Raw genomic sequence first — 11202 nt, forward strand, 5'->3', positions numbered from 1 at the left:
GGAAAGGAAAAAATATGAGAAAAGGAAAAAATGGAAATAGTCTTTGTAAATATGGAGGGGTGGAGGAGTCAAAGGGAGGCGAGGGGAATGGGGAAAAAATAAGAGCCAAGGCACATCATGTAAAGCTATGAATTCCCAATAATAAATGTAAATGTATTGTATACCTAAAATGTACCAATAAAAGAATTTAAGGAGAAAAAATCTAATAAAAATCGATGTATGATATTTTATGTTCTTAAGGGAAAGCATATTAGTTTGTGTTCTCATGTTTTGCATAGTTGGTATCATGACCTTGGACAGTTCTGTCACAATTCTGATAGCTTCAACTATTTTCCATGGGAGAGGATTTACACTGAGAGTCAGTTGGTGAATAAACTCATGTGCCATCTAGCTCTCATCTTCATTTTTCTCTGCTTCTGATGACAAGTTGAGTTGCCCTGGCCTCCTGACATCGACTCCTGCTGCCATTCATGCAACCTCTGAGCCTCTTATGGGCCTGTTCCTGCTGATTTATAGTGTAGATGCTTCCTCAGTGCTGCTGCACCAGCATAGTGCTGATTCTAATATTGTGGGCCTGGCCATCTCTTCTATGTCACCAAGGTGCCACTCATTGGGTCATTAGATTTTTTCAGATGTTTATCAGATTACTGAGTGGTGGGAAGCAGGGTGTCCCTACAACATATCTTTTCTGTTCTCTTTCCATTATATAACCAAAAAAGGGCTGACATTTAACAATAATTGATTTGTCCAAAATAAGTCTTGACAGTCATTCTCGAAATTTGCCACCTGGGGGACGGGGAATTAAATAGATTATTCTGAGAAGAATCGAAACTATTACTTAGTCACTCTTTAAATACTAGAAGTCTTGCTTAAACTCCTCTTGCTACTCATCTTTCATCCAACTCCATGTTTTCCACAGTTGTCCACTGTTAATATTCCCACGTTGCTGGTACACATGCTCATTATATGCCCTCATTCCCTCAAGTGCGCCAGCGCTGAGAGTACAGTTGAACACCTGGTCTATTTAACATAAGCAGTAAACTATTCTGGCTGGCTAAGACAGAAGATGAAAGACAGCATATTGAGTTTGAGTTCAAAAACTGTAGTTAAATTCCAGCAGTACCCTGACTAGCCACATACATTTGAGCTAGTTCTTTAGTCTTTATGATACTACAAACCAATATCCCCAAAGTGTATATTTTTAAAGGCAAATATTGGAGTGATACATAAAAATTATATAGCTGTCGTTTGGCAAATTGCAATCATCAGGGTTAATTTTATTTTGAAGTCAAGTGAATTGACAAAACACTAAGAAAGTTGAATTATTTTTACAAAATCATTGTTATGCCATTTGAAATTAGATGCTTCCCTTTATTCATAGTGTCTCAGAATTTTCCCAGTGTTTTGATTTTTATCTATCTTTACCTTGTCAGGTGTTTGATTGGGTTTATTCTTCGTGTTTTATGGCTCAGATTACCCTTCTTGGTATTACTAATAAAAATCTCAATTTAAACATATTTGTAAACTTTACACTAAAACTGGTTGGCCTTTTATAATCTCATGAAATAAAATTGCTCATGTTTATAAATATGTTAATTTTCATAACACATTTTTGTTTCTAAAAGTAATGTATACTTTTGCAAAATTTTTAATAAAAATCATAAATATATTAAAATCATTAAAAAATCAATAAACCAACTAAATAAAAAACCAGTTCAGAATGTGACATACAGCCATCTTTAAAAATGTGCATATACTTAACCAAAATGTGAACTTAAAGTATATACTATTTTGTAACCCTCCCTTCTCATTTTAGAACTTGTTAATAAAGGCTGATAGATTATTTCGGAGAACACTTCCACAGCATCATTTTAATAGTACATGCCATTCATAAAATAGATGTATGGTAATTTACTTTACCATGCTCTTATATTGCAGGATTGGCTATTTTCCATTTTTATTGTAATAAACAATGCTGCATTGAACATTGTATGCATAAATCATTATGCACATACTTAATCATTTCTTTAGGATAAATTACTAGAAACAAAATTGCTGTGTCAAAGAATATGCATATTTTACTTATTTAATGTAACCTACTTTTTAATCATAAAGAAATAAATGCACTTTGGAAATGAGTACTTAAAGGAAAAAAAGAAAAGATTAGTGAAAATATAGTATCACACCTGGTATCACACTTGAGAGGTAGACATTATTAACATTTTAAAATATTTTCTGTAGGAAATTTATTAAGAAGCAAGTATATTTAAATATGCACATTTAGCTTTGTAGAGGTGTAAAATACTTTATTTAACTGGTCCTATCTTGATAAACATTTGGGTTATAGTTTTTGTTTTTATAATCATGGTTATAATAGACATTTTTGTACATTATTTTGTTTGCATTTTGAAGTATGAATGATTTTATTCAGAACATTAAATAGCTTTAGTACTTTTTGATGTGATACACTCCTATTCTTAGACTTGACAGAAATAATTTTAAATTTTAATGGAAAGCTGATATCTCTGTTTTTAATTAAAATGGTGAAACATTAGTCTTTTCCAGAGGAATATTGGATTTGTATATGCTGTTTTATTCAATATTTAATTAATTGTAGGTCATCACATTCTTTTATCCATTTTCTGTTTACATTCATAATAACACAAACTGTTGTGGAGATTAGGAAACTATCCAGGTCATTCTGTTCATTCATTTAGCAAACATTTGATGAGTCTATTTTGGGCTAGAGCGCATTCTAGATGTCAGGAGTGACCCAAGCAAACAAAAATAGCTACTCTCATGATGCTTACTTTCTACAGGGTCATATAAACAAACAACTAAAGTGTAGGTGGTGAAAGATAACAATTCATGCTAAGATAACAAAAATACATACAGGAAAGGAGAATGATTATTGGGTGAGACTTGGTACAGTTCTTAGGTGGAGAAAGCCTTGCTGGAAAGGGTTCTTTGAGGGGACAGTCCAAGGAGATGAGAGAGTTTAATTTGTTTGATCAATGAAGCTAAGTGTGCTGGTCAATTTTATATGTTAACTAAACTAGGTTATAACCTCCATTTATTTAATCATACACTAATGTAGGTGTTACAGAGAAGGTATTTTGTATATGTGAATAAAGTTCATAATCCATTAACCATCAAAAGGAAGATTATTCTAGTTATGGTTGATTGGGCTGATTGAACCAGGGAACAGCCTTAGGAAGAAAGTTGAAGTATCCATAAAAAACAAGAAGTTCTCCTGGACCAGAGAGCTCTAGTCTTCTCTTTCTGATGGTGTACTCTGAAAATTAGAATTTATCTAACCAGCCTTCACAATACAGGAATACTTCATAATAAATTTCAATATAAATTGACTGGTTTTCTTTCTGTGGTTAAAGCCCAAAATATACATAAAACATACCAAATATTTCAAATGTATCTTTTTTTTATGCTGTGAATGGCTAAAATATGTGTGATTTCTTTTTTGTACCAGGGATGGAATTCAGGACCTTGTGCTTGCTAGGCAGGGGCAGCTCCTAAATGTGACTTCGAAAGTTTAAATTTAATCCTCTAGTAATTGAATGAATGCTAAGTCTGAACAGTTTCTGTTCCATACTGGTATTTGGGGAGGGGGCACTCTCAACAATAAAGAGATCAACTAGACAAAAAGCAAAAAGCCAAGTATATAGAAAAATTAACACTATCATTCAACAGGATCTAATTAACATTTATAAAACCCTCCACCCAACAAGAGCAGAAATTGTGGAACATACAGTAAAAACAGCACAAGGTGGATTTTAAAGCAACTTCAATAAATGCAATAGAATTGAAATCATTCAGAAAGTTATCCTTGATCACCATCAAATCCAACTAGAAATCAATAATGAGTAGATAACAGAAACATTTCCACACACTTTGAAACCAAACAACAGATTTTAAAAGGATCATTTCGAAGAGAATGTCTCAAGGAAAATCCAAAAATACATTAAGTTGAATGGAAATCCAACTTCTAGGTTCTAAATGTTCAAGTCTTCCCAAAATTCATAAATTGAAATCCTCAGCCTTAGGACATATAACATTAAAAGTTGGGGCCTTTAGAAGATTATTAGATTGTGAGATTGGCCTGCTAATGAGTTAGATTAATACCCTTATCAAATGAACTGCAGAGAACTAGATAGCTCCCTCCCTTCATGAGAGGACACAGTGAGATGATGACATTTATGAATCAGATAATGGACTTCCACCACACACAGAATCTGCTAACATCTTGATCCTGGACTTCTCAGTCTCCAGAAGTGGGAGCAATAAATTACTATTTGCAATGAGCCACCCACTCTATGATATTTTGTTACAACAGCTAGAATGGACTAATAGACATTGGCATCAAGAAAATAAAAAGAACTCTCTGTGTATGTACATTTTACAAGCTGGAAGAAAGGATTTTTAATGTTTTCTCCATAAATAAAATGATAATCATTTGAAGAGAGATAGATATGCTTATATGAAGAGAGACACATCTTATTTCTGATGTAAACTATACAATACCAGCAATGGTAATTCAACTCATTAAAATTATTTTGTCCATGAATAATAAAATAAGGAAATATAATGTATAAAATATGCTTTGAGCATTTTTCAATATAAAAGCAAAATTAAAATTCTTTAAACAAATGACCTTTTTGAATGTTTAATGGGATGCCTCATAACACTTGCAGTGACTTTTGGTAGTTTGTCAAGCAAGTTTAATTAAAGTAATTCCTTATGGGGCAATCATATCACTCATAAAATCTGAAATATGTATTTAAGATATCCTCAGGTTATAATAATTCAAGCCTATTATGTAAGAACTACAAAAATAATAGTTACACTAATAATAGCTACAATATCTTTGTTAAAGGGGTACATACATTTTTCTAAAAGGATGTTTGCGTATGGTTTCATAGAAATAGTTACATGAACTTTAGTAGATATGATCTTGTAAATGCCACTCTTAAAGGAAGTAGTACCACTAGCAGTAACCTGACATTTATAACGATTTTAAATAATTCAACAAAAGCATTTTTGAGGTTCATGTGCATCTTTTCATATGCAAACTTTGCAGTTCTCTTCAATAATTTAGGTTGTTTGGATATATTTTACTGAACCACGCTTTTTGAATTGAAACATACATTTTCTCATGAGGCAATCAAGCATTTGTAGAGTTCTCTTAGTTTTCTGCTTTATCTAACCTTTTCTGGTTTTGTTTAGCTTCTCTACTTGTGACGAGATATTAGGCCCTTGATAGGTAATATACAAAAAGCGGAAAAATGAAAGAAAAAAGAATAAAAAAGGTGGAAAGGGGAAAAAATGGAAATAAAGCCAATGTAAGTAGCAAGGAGTGGAGGGGTTGAAGGGAGGGAAGGGGAATGGAGAAAAAATAAGAACCAAGTATATCACGTAAAGGTATAAATTCCCAATAGTGAATGTGATCATACTTTGTACCTAAAATGTACCAATAAACTTAAATTTTTTAAAAAGAAAAGAAAAGAAATATATACAGGAATGACTGAAAGGTATGGTAAATATTACATTTTAAGAAATATTACAATAAAACACATTGCCCTCAATCTCTCTTAAAATACTCCCTCTTACTTCAAACACACTCATCACACTTACCCCATCATTCTTGTCACTTTCTGAATCAGTTCTGAGAGTTGTCTTTTGAGAGTCTCTTTACTTGTCCTTTTGTTTCTGGCTGCCTCCAAGTCCCAAATTGATTGAAAACATTTATTTTAATGTTTATTTTGGAAGTTTTTATTTATTTTTATTTTCTTATTAGTACATGCTTGCAGTACATCGTTTTTACATTCCTTGTGTGGAGTTGATCAATGTACATAATGCATCCTAATTCCTTTTTCATCCCTTTCCCTTCTCCCTCCATCTCCTGATCCCTTTCCCATTTGAGAAACATTTATCTCCCTACTTCCTATTATTTCTTTTATTTTGCTCTTTATTTATAATTTGGGTTTCTCATATAAGAGAATGCGTGCTAAATTTTTGACTTTGGGAAGGAGCCCAAAATTGTACAGTGACGGTTCCACTGAATACGGTGGATGGGGAAACACTGCAATATTTTTAGGAGCTTGGCTTTTCATTGGATGGAAGTTAGTAGCAGCAGTCACCATATTTCTAATCATTTTCATTTCAAAAAGTGAGGGAAGGAAGGCAGGGGTGAAGGGGGAGAGAGAGAGACAGAGAGAGAGAGAGAAAAGCTTCTCGGACTTTTGGCTAAGATCAAGTGTAGAGAGAGAGAGGAAGAAGAAGGGGGAGTGGGGGAGGAGAAAGAGAAAGAGAGACATCATGTTCTCAAAATTAGAATTTAAGCATATTATTGCAAATATTAAATTCTGGAAAATATTTTTTTCATGTGCTAGAAGGACATGATAGTACTATTACAATAGCTTTAATTATTCACCAAATGGAAGGCTTGACCCTTAAAGTTGCCAAAACTTGTGCCATCATCACAGTATCTGTGCATCCAAGCTCCATGTTAGTGCACAAAAACAGGCTACAAATAACTAGCAGAATGCCAAATTTAATTTCACAATTGACTCAATAATTTCTTTCTCGAGGGAGTTTAAGAGCTAAGCAGTAGGCACTTTTACATGTCTGGGAGTAGTCTGTTTCATGTTTGCAAAAGAAGTATGCATATCTGCACAATTCAAACATGCAAAGAAAAATTTAGAAACTATAGTCTGTGCAGATTTATATCAATTTTTAGAATATTCATATATCTAAATTTAAAAATTATCTTCATAATTATCTCAAATTATTTTCATATTTTCTCAAAGAAATATAATTAAAGGATTAGTTTCATCACTGTAATATCTAAACTTCACATTGAAGGCAAAGTTGAAATTTAGGGCAGAATTCATATTTCAGATGGCTTAGAATAGATAATTGGATCACTGAAATAACAGATCAGAAAAATATAGCAAAAGAAAAGATTTAGCTATTACAAATTGTGCTGCTATAAACATGAGTATACATAAAAATATATAGCAAATAAGAGGAGATTTATCATTGTAATCTCTAAAATGAGTTTGCCATTCACTAATATAATAGAGACTACACTTTATGAAGCATGCAGTCATTATGTACTGCAAACATACACTAATAAAAATAAAAATTTTAAAAAAGAAAAAATTTAAATGTAAGATTTTATAAATTCTTCCTACTGAATTACTTAATTCATGTGTCTATAAGTGCAGAAAGCATAATGTCAATTACAACTTAATGAAGTTAAAATTATTAATGTTGGAATGATTGAAACAGTTTAACTATCACTTGTCTCTGCCAAGTTTTGACATCAGATGGATTGTAGTTTAAAAATTAAATTTCCATGAATGCTTCAAATAACAAAACTCTTTTTATTTATACCCTATATTCTTAGTCAGTAGTTTTGATGGGCAGCTGCTCCTATTATCTGATGCTGAATAAAAAAAAAAAACCCTACCCACGGAGCCCACTATTCTTTTTTTTTTTGGTAACGGGGATCAAACTCGAGTCCTTGCGCTTGCGCAACAGGCGGCGAAGCCACTGAGCTAAATCCCTGACCCTGGAACCCACTATTCTTAAACAATAATTTTGTATTTTACTTTCTTATGTGAATTGATAGGGCTCAGCTGGGCAATTCTCACTTGGGGCCACTATTGGAAGTATAGTCAAATGCTGGCTGGAGCTGCAGTCAAATTAAGGCTCACTTGAGTTGGACTTCCAGGTCACTCATTCACAAGCTGGCAGTTGGCAATGGCTATTGGCTGAAAACTCAGAAGAGGCTTTTGGTGGGAGAGGCTTTGGCCTCTCGGAGTGGTTTAAGCTTCACATCACATCATCAGTTTTCTGAGTCAGCAAGTGTTCCAAGAGTCTTCATCTAAAGCTGCAAAGCTTCTTATGACCCAGACTTCGGTCATTATGACCATTGTATCATCGTGACAACCACATCCAGTTGGTCGAAAATGAATCACATTAGCTTTCAGCCATGGGAAAAGGACTACATAAGAGTGAGACTGCGAGAGAGCAGGGCTCCTTAAATGAGCTAAAACAGCACCTTGTACTATCTCTTTTGTGTATATGTATATATATATATATATATATATATATATATATATATATATATATATATATATATATATATATATATATATATATATATATATATATATATATATATAGTTTTGACTCCTTGCTCATGCTCGCGGCCAGGGTCGGATGTTAGGGCGAGCGTCTGGAGGCCAAAAGGAAGAAGATGGCGGTGGAGTCATGCGTTACTCAGGAGGAAATTAAGAAGGAGCCAGAGAAGCCAATTGACCATGAGAAGACATGTCCGCTGCTGCTGCAGGTCTTCACCACCAACAATGGCCACCACCAACAATGGCCACCACCACCGCGTGGATGAGTTCTCCTGGGGCAACGTCCCGTCTAGCTGAAGGATCCTTGTTAGCAAGACTGACTCCATATTGCTGCTTAACTCAGCTGCCTGCCCTTTAGATGAACTCAGAAGGAGGAAGCTTAAAACCCTCCTCCCCTAGAAAGTCTCTTAGAAACAACAATTAATCAACTATTGTTTTACAAATGTTCTAACAGCAGAACGTCTTGCTTCTGTACCGGTTGGTACACTCCCCTAACCACCAACGTCTTGCTTCTGTACAGCTGCTTGCCAAGTTCCCTCTTGCGACCCCTATAAAAGGACCTCAGAGTCTGAGCTGGGCCCCTCTCTAGGCTTGGTGCTTAGAGAGTGCCGTCTGGCCAGACTAATAAAGGTCTGTTTTACTTTCACAACTTGTCCGGTGTGTTCCCTCCTCTGTAGTCAGCTCCTCGGAGTGTTTGGTGAGGCCCACAGTCTTACACAGTGAGCTGCAGATCTACATCTGGATGGATGCAACTTTGAAAGAACTGACTAGTTTGGTAAAAGAAGTCTACCCAGAAGCTAGAAAGAAGGGTACACACCTCAATTTTGCAATTGTTTTTATGGATCTTAAAAGACCTGGCTGTCGAGTTAAGGAGATTGGCAGCACCATGTCTGGCAGAAAGGGGACGGATGATTCCATGACTCTGCAGTCACAGAAGTTCCAAATAGGTGATTACCTGGACATTGCAATTACCCCTCTAAATCCAGCACTACCTCCTTCAGGGCGTATGAGGCCGTATTAAATATTATTTACCCTCCCAAATTTATTTTTCACCCAGCTATGTAAAATAAACTTATACTTTTTTCCTCCCCTGATTTTTGCCATTAAGCTTTTAAATGCTAAAAAAAATTGTAATGCATCTATTTAGGAGTTATATTTGTTGTACCGTGGTATGAATATTAATTAGAAAGTCTGTGTTTAATCCCTCACCAACCACGGCTGTCCTGGCCGCCGTGCAGCCGCATCCCCGCTAGCTCACCCGGCTGCAGCGCCCAGTCCCACCCAGCATGAACATCATGGACTTCAACGTGAAGAAACTGGCAGCTGACACGGGCACCTTCCTCAGCCGCACCATGCAGTTCACAGAAGAAAAGCTTGGCTATACAGAGAAGACAGAATTGGATGCTCACTTATAGAACCTCCTTAGCAAAGATGAATGTACCAAAATATGGACAGAAAAAATAATGAAACAAACTGAAGTATTATTACAGCCAAATCCAAATGTCAGAATAGAAGAATTTGTTTATGAGAAACTGGATAGAAAAGCACCAAGTCGTATAAACAACCCAGAACTTTTGGGACAATATATGATTGACGCAGAGACTGAGTTTGGCCCAGGAACAGCTTATGGTAATGCCCTTATTAAGTGTGGAGAAACACAAAAATGAATTGGAACAGCTGACAGAGAGCTGATTCAAACATCAGCCTTAAATTTTCTTACTCCTTTAAGAAACTTCATAGAAGGAGATTACAAAACAATTGCTAAAGAAAGGAAACTATTACAAAATAAGAGACTGGATTTGGATGCTGCAAAAAACAGACTGAAAAAGGCAAAAGCTGCAGAAACTAGAAGTTCATCTGAACAGGAATTAAGAATAACTCAAAGTGAGTTTGATCGTCAGGCTGAGATTACCAGACTTCTGCTAGTCAGCAGTACACGTTCATCATCTTCGCTGTCTGAATGACTTTGTAGAAGCCCAGATGACTTACTATGCACAGTGTTACCAATACATGCTAGATTTCCAGAAACAACTGGGAAGTTTTCCATCCAATTACCTTTCTAACAACAATCAGACTTCCAGAACTCCCATGCCATCTACTTTATCAAATGCAGTTGGTTCTTCTGCCATGGCTTCAACTAGTGGCCTAAGAATCACCTCTCCTTCCAATGTCACTGACCTTAAGGAGTCAAGTGGCAGCAGGAAGGCCAAGGTTCTCTATGACTGTGATGCCACAAACAGTACTGAGTTGTCCCTTCTGGCAGATGAGGTGATCACTGTGTTCAGCGTCCCTGGCATGGATTCAGACTGGCTAATGGGGGAAAGGGAAAATCAGAAGGGCAAAGTGCCAATTAACTACTTAGAACTGCTCAATTAAATAAGTGGACTATGAAAAAACTACTCATCATGACATCTTATTTATATATAAATAACTAAATAAAGCAGGTTTAAATGTCCTCCATGGTAATGTCTTAAGAGACTGGAAAACAAAAACAAAAACCCAGCCATCAGAAACCAGCCCTTCTGCCAATAAAGTTACATGGTAAATAAAAAAAAAAAAAAGAAAGTCTGTGTTTCAAGCCCTTCTGTAAAATACGAAGAAAAGTACTCTTAGCTTTCTGCAAAAAACTGTACTGTTAAGTGTATGTGTGCAATCAGCCTGAGTGTGATAGCTCATGGAAGCATGGGAACAGAGTTTCAGCTCATTTAGAGGGTTTATACTAAGTAGAGAGTATTTTAAGCCCCAGAGGGGGAGAACAAGAAAGCCATGGGACTATATGAAATTGAGCACAAATTTGTGGTATAGAGTTAGAAAAAAAGACCCGTGAAAATGAGGCAGCAGGTTTTTTTGCTTTGTTTTTATTTTCCGGCACTTGTGATCAAACCCAGGGCTTCATGCAGGGCTAAGCAATTGCTTCACCACTGAGCTACAGCCCCAGCAGAGGCTTTTTAGAGCAGTATGAGCCAAGGCAGGTTCGAGAATCTGCTGTTGGAAGAGATTGGTCTGCCTTGATCAGGGTGTGGTGACACATGGTTAG

The 11202-nt window shown here is 35.6% G+C and overlaps 2 pseudogenes; both read left to right on the forward strand.

The window, feature by feature from the left end:
• The first annotated feature begins 8224 nt into the window (after positions 1 to 8224).
• Positions 8225 to 9186, forward strand: LOC101703760 (histone deacetylase complex subunit SAP18-like; annotated as a pseudogene).
• A 265-nt stretch (positions 9187 to 9451) lies between these two features.
• Positions 9452 to 10728, forward strand: LOC101704130 (endophilin-B1 pseudogene; annotated as a pseudogene).
• Positions 10729 to 11202: the final 474 nt, after the last annotated feature.

Source organism: Heterocephalus glaber, unplaced genomic scaffold (assembly GCF_053883595.1).
Source record: "Heterocephalus glaber isolate CG9 unplaced genomic scaffold, H.glaber_assembly_v1.0 deba00001586, whole genome shotgun sequence".
NCBI lineage: Eukaryota > Metazoa > Chordata > Mammalia > Rodentia > Bathyergidae > Heterocephalus > Heterocephalus glaber.